This window comes from Capsicum annuum, chromosome 4, assembly GCF_002878395.1.
Source record: "Capsicum annuum cultivar UCD-10X-F1 chromosome 4, UCD10Xv1.1, whole genome shotgun sequence".
In the NCBI taxonomy this organism is placed as follows: Eukaryota; Viridiplantae; Streptophyta; class Magnoliopsida; order Solanales; family Solanaceae; genus Capsicum; species Capsicum annuum.
In genome coordinates this window covers 137,330,759-137,335,721 of record NC_061114.1, presented here as the reverse complement: position 1 = coordinate 137,335,721, position 4,963 = coordinate 137,330,759, and the positions used below count along the sequence as shown (strand labels likewise).

At 39.0% G+C, this 4,963-nt stretch overlaps 1 non-coding gene across 1 annotated transcript; it reads right to left on the bottom strand.

Annotated features, from left to right (window-relative positions):
* Positions 1-1,154: 1,154 nt before the first annotated feature.
* LOC124898279 lies at positions 1,155-1,260 on the bottom strand. Its single transcript, XR_007055254.1, has one exon. It is a non-coding gene; the product is annotated as a small nucleolar RNA R71 (small nucleolar RNA).
* Positions 1,261-4,963: the final 3,703 nt, after the last annotated feature.

The window sequence follows — 4,963 nt, the reverse complement described above, 5'->3', positions numbered from 1 at the left end:
AATTGTATTTGTTAATTGGAACTCTTAAGTGATGCAGAACCCTAATTGTACTAGCATTTTGGTAACCATAGCCCTGGTTTGTTTAATCTCATTATATTTCTAATTGTAAAGATAATCATTCGTTGAATACTTTTGTTAGAATTAATTACTTTATAAGTTATAAATCAAAGCCCCCTATATGCAAGAACCTCGGATCAACAGTCTAGTAATGATTACAATACTTAGTGAGCACAGTATTCCCCGTGGGATTCGATACCCAACCTAGTTGGGTTCTACATTTGACAACGATCGCTTACACTTTCTTACGAGAGTTGTTATCTGGACGTATCAAATTTTGGCACCATTGTCGGGGAATACAGTTGTCAACTAAGTTTGTGATTATTAATCCACCCTTTGGTCAAAGATTCCTAAATTTTACTTTTTATTTATTGTTTTTGTTTAATGCAGGTTGAGTGTTTTGTATGCCAAGTATGCGGAGATCAGGTCAACTATTATTACCTGTTCATTAGAACTGCAGCTCATTGGCAGAATGGATGATCAACAAAACCCAGAAAGAATAGTTGCTTAGCAGGAGCAGGCTAGATTAGCAGCCTTGGCAGCCGCACAAGTAAACCAGCAGAATGCAGATAATGATGGTCAAGAAGTAAACCCGGATGATAAGGACCTGGGTGATGATGAGTTATTAAACCCAAGGTATGCAAATAATGTAGCCGAACCAGCGAACAGGAATATCAATAGAAATTTCTAGGCTAGGATGAGACCCAAATACCGAGCTGCCCTATTTTTTCTATATGATGATGATGATGACCTGGATGGGGATGGTGCTACATGGGCTATTATTCCTCCGCCCTTAGATCCCGGAGCTAAGTTTAATATCATGAGTACCATGATGCAGTTATTGCATATTAAGGGACTATTCTGTGGACTTGTGGGTGATGATCCGAATATGTATTTGATTAACTTTATCTCGATATGCAAATCATTTGATAATGTAGGAGTAGGGCAAAATGGTATTCGACTGCGATTATTCTCGTTGTCTCTATTTGGAGAAGAAACTTTATGGATGAATGGGATAACCCCCGATTCTATTAAAAATTGGAGGCAATTGAAAGATGCTTTCTTAGAAAGGTTCTTTCCGCCATCCAAGAGGGCATAATTAAGAGATGAAATTAGTAATTTTAGGCAGGTTCCAATTGAAGCTCTCCATGAAACTTGGGAGAGGTTTAAAAAGAAGCTCACACAATGCCCGAATCATCAGATGACCAATATCCACCTGAAGGAGATATTATATAGGGACTTAAATTTGGTGACTAAGCTAGTGGTGGATAATGTTGCGGGTGGGTCGTTCATGGACCTCACTTTTCCTGAGGCATTTGAGAAGATGAATAGTATGACAAAGAAGAGTAGAGCTTGGCATACCAGGAATTCTGAGGTAGCAAGCTCTATTGTATCTATTGGCATGACTGCAGAACATAGGCGAAGGAAAGAGGAGCGTGACCAAGACATAGCTCACATGAAGACACAAATGGACCTTCTTACTAAGTATTTATTATCAAGAAAAATAGAGAAGTTTAAAGCTATTACATCATAGGGAAAAACTAACTCCAATTCTGAGGAGGAAGCCAATTATTTGAACAATCAGGGGGGTTTCCATGGTAGTGGCCAAGGAAATCAAGGTCGGAACTACTATGATAAATCTGGATACAAGGACTGAGACCAAGGAAATTAGAAAAACAAGAATGACAAGAGTGGGTTGTATATGCCTTCTGGAAATCGTGAGGCTACTACAACTAACTCTGGGAAGATGTCCATAGAAGATATAATGGCTAAATTATTGAAGGGGGTGGAAGCAACTAATACTAGAGTAGTAGAGATGAAAAATGATTTATCCTCGATGAATCAATTGGTTGACTCGCACTCTACTTCAATAAAATAGTTAGAGCAGCAAATGAACCAACTTTCTGCTGTGTTTAATTAGAGGAAGGCTGGCACTCTACCAAGTAAAATAGTTTATAATCCAAGAAAGGATGATTCGTACATGGAAATTACCACTAGGACTGGTAAAGTACTGGTAAGCCCATCTGTGGGTAAGCCTGTAGTTGATATTATGGCAGAGACTATTGATGAAGCAGATATTGATCATTCGGTAGAATCTAAAAAACGAGATAAAATTATTCATGATGTGGCATCCAACAGTCAGTAGGTTGATAAGTTGAAAAGAGTGGAAGACAAGGTAAAGAAAGTAATGATGAACACTCTCCTAAAACCACCACCTCCCTTTCCTTAATGATTGAAGAAGAAGGTTGAGGATATAAAGTTTAGTAAATTCATGGCCATGTTAAAGCAGTTGATGGTAGATGTGCCTTTGGTTGAGGAACTTGAGCAAATCTAGGGTATACCAAATTTAGAAAGGACCTATTAACAAAGAAAAGAGTGGCGAGCAACGAATCGGTGGATAATCTCCATCATTGTAGCGCTATTGCTATAAGGTCCTTGGTGTAGAAGAAGAAAGACCTAGGAGCGTTCACTATTCCTTGCACGGTAGGGTCTTTCGAATCTTCTAAGGCCTTATGTGATCTGGGAGTTAGCATTAACCTAATGCCATTAGCTATTTATAAAAAGTTAGGTTTAGAAAACCCGACGCCTACCAATATGCGACTTGTGATGGCGGATAAGTCGATAAAACAACCTGTTGGTGTTTTGTATGATGTGCTGGTGAAGGTGTCTACCTTCATATTTACTACAGATTTTATAATTCTGGATTACGAGGTGGACTTCAAGGTACCCAAATCTTGGGTTGACCTTTTCTCACAACCGAAAATGTGCTGATTGATTTGCAAGCTAATGACCTTTTATTTACGATAAATGACAAAATGGTGCATTTTGATGTGTGAAAATCAATGAAACAACATAAAGAGATGAGAGTGTTCTCAATTGTTGATGTATATTATGAGGATAATCAGGAAGTACCAATAGAAGAGCAGCATGCTGTTGAGCCGTTAGCCGCAGTACTTTTGAATTTTGATCGTGAAGATATTGCAGATTATAAAGAGACCATTTATGCTTTGACAGGAATGGGATCATATTATTATACTCCTAAGAAGATCGATCTTGATCTTAATAATCGGCCAACACCACCGGCAAAACCATCTTTCGAAGAGCCATCGGTGTTGGAATTGAAAGAGTTACCCAGTCATTTGAGGTACGTGTTCCTGGGTGATGGTAATTTACTACCCATCATTATTGCTGCTGATTTGGGTGAGCAACAGGTGGAAGTTCTCATCTCTGTTCTTAAGAGATATAAGAGAGCTATTGGTTGGACTATTACGGATATCATTGGTATTCCTCCTGTCATATGTATGCACAAAATTCAGCTAGAGGAGGATTGTGTGCCTACTATTGAGCATCAACATTTCCTGAACCCACCTATTCAAGAGGTAGTACAGAAAGAAATTATCAAGTGGTTAGATACAGGGGTGGTATATCCTATATTAGATAGTAAGTGGGTGAGTCCTGTGCAATGTGTGCCTAAGAAAGGGGGCATTACAGTGGTAGCCAATGAGAAGAATGAATTAATCCCACTCAGGCCTATTATTAGGTGGAGGGTGTGTATGGATTACCAAAAGCTCAACTCGTGGACATTAAAATATCACTTTCCAATGCCCTTCATGGATCAAATGCTTAAATGATTGGCAGGAAAGGGATGGTATTTCTTTTTGGATGGTTATTCTGGATATAACCAAATTTATATTTCTCCCCAAGATAAGGAGAAGACAACTTTTACATGCCCTTATGGCACTTTTGCATTCAAGCGGATACCGTTTGGGTTATGTAATGCACCTTCCACCTTCCAATGGTGCATGATGTCTATTTTCTCAGATATGGTTGAAGACACCTTGGAGGTGTTTATGGATGATTTTTTGGTTGTAGGATATTCATTTGAGTTGTGTTTGGAAAACCTGAGTATGGACTTGCAACGATGTGTGGAATTCAATCTTGTACTTAATTGGGAGAAGTGCCACTTTATGATTAAGGAAGGCATTGTTCTCGGGCATAAAATTTCAGCAAAAGGAGTTGAAGTTGATAAAGCCAAGGTTGAAGTTATTGAGAGATTACCACCTCCAGTTTCTGTGAAGGGGGTTCACAGTTTTCTCGGCCATGCTGACTTTTATCGAAGGTTTATTAAAGACTTCTCCAAGATCGAAAACCCACTCTGCAAACTTTTGGAGAAGGAAGTGAAGTTTTCTTTTGATGAAAATTTCTTGAAGGCATTTGAATGCCTTAAAGGAAAACTGGTGGAAGCCCCTATCATTGTAGCACCAGATTGGTCCAAGCCATTTGAGATCATGTGTGACGCAAATGGTGTTGCCCTTGGAGCTGCGTTGGGGAAAAAGAGGGACAAATTGTTTCACCCAATCTATTATGCTGGGAAGGCTCTGAATGGAGCTTAAAAGAACTACACTGTCACCGAACCGGAACTCCTTGCTGTAGTGTATGCTTTTGAGAAATTTAGAGCTTAGCTTCATGGAACCAAGGTGGTGTCCACACTGATCATGCAGCCTTAAGATATTTGATGGCTAAAAAAGATGCTAAACCAAGTTTGATTCAATTGGTGTTACTACTCTATAAATTTGACTCTGAAGTGAAAGATAGAAAGGGTTGCAAAAACCAAGTGGCGAATCATCTGTCTAGGATGGAAGGTGAGCGAGCAGTTACAGATGAGATGGAGATCAATGATGCATTTTCAGATGAGGAAATCTTAACTGCTCTTCTGGGGAAACTAACTTGGTATGCTTATTTTCCAAATTATGTGGTGAGCGAGGTGATTCCAAAAAACCTTTCTTTCCATCAAAGAAAGAAATTTCTTCATGATGTGACACACTACTTTTGGGATGAGCCATATCTTTTTTGGCGATATGCTGATAATATAATAAGGAGATGTGTTCCAGAGGTGGATGTATTA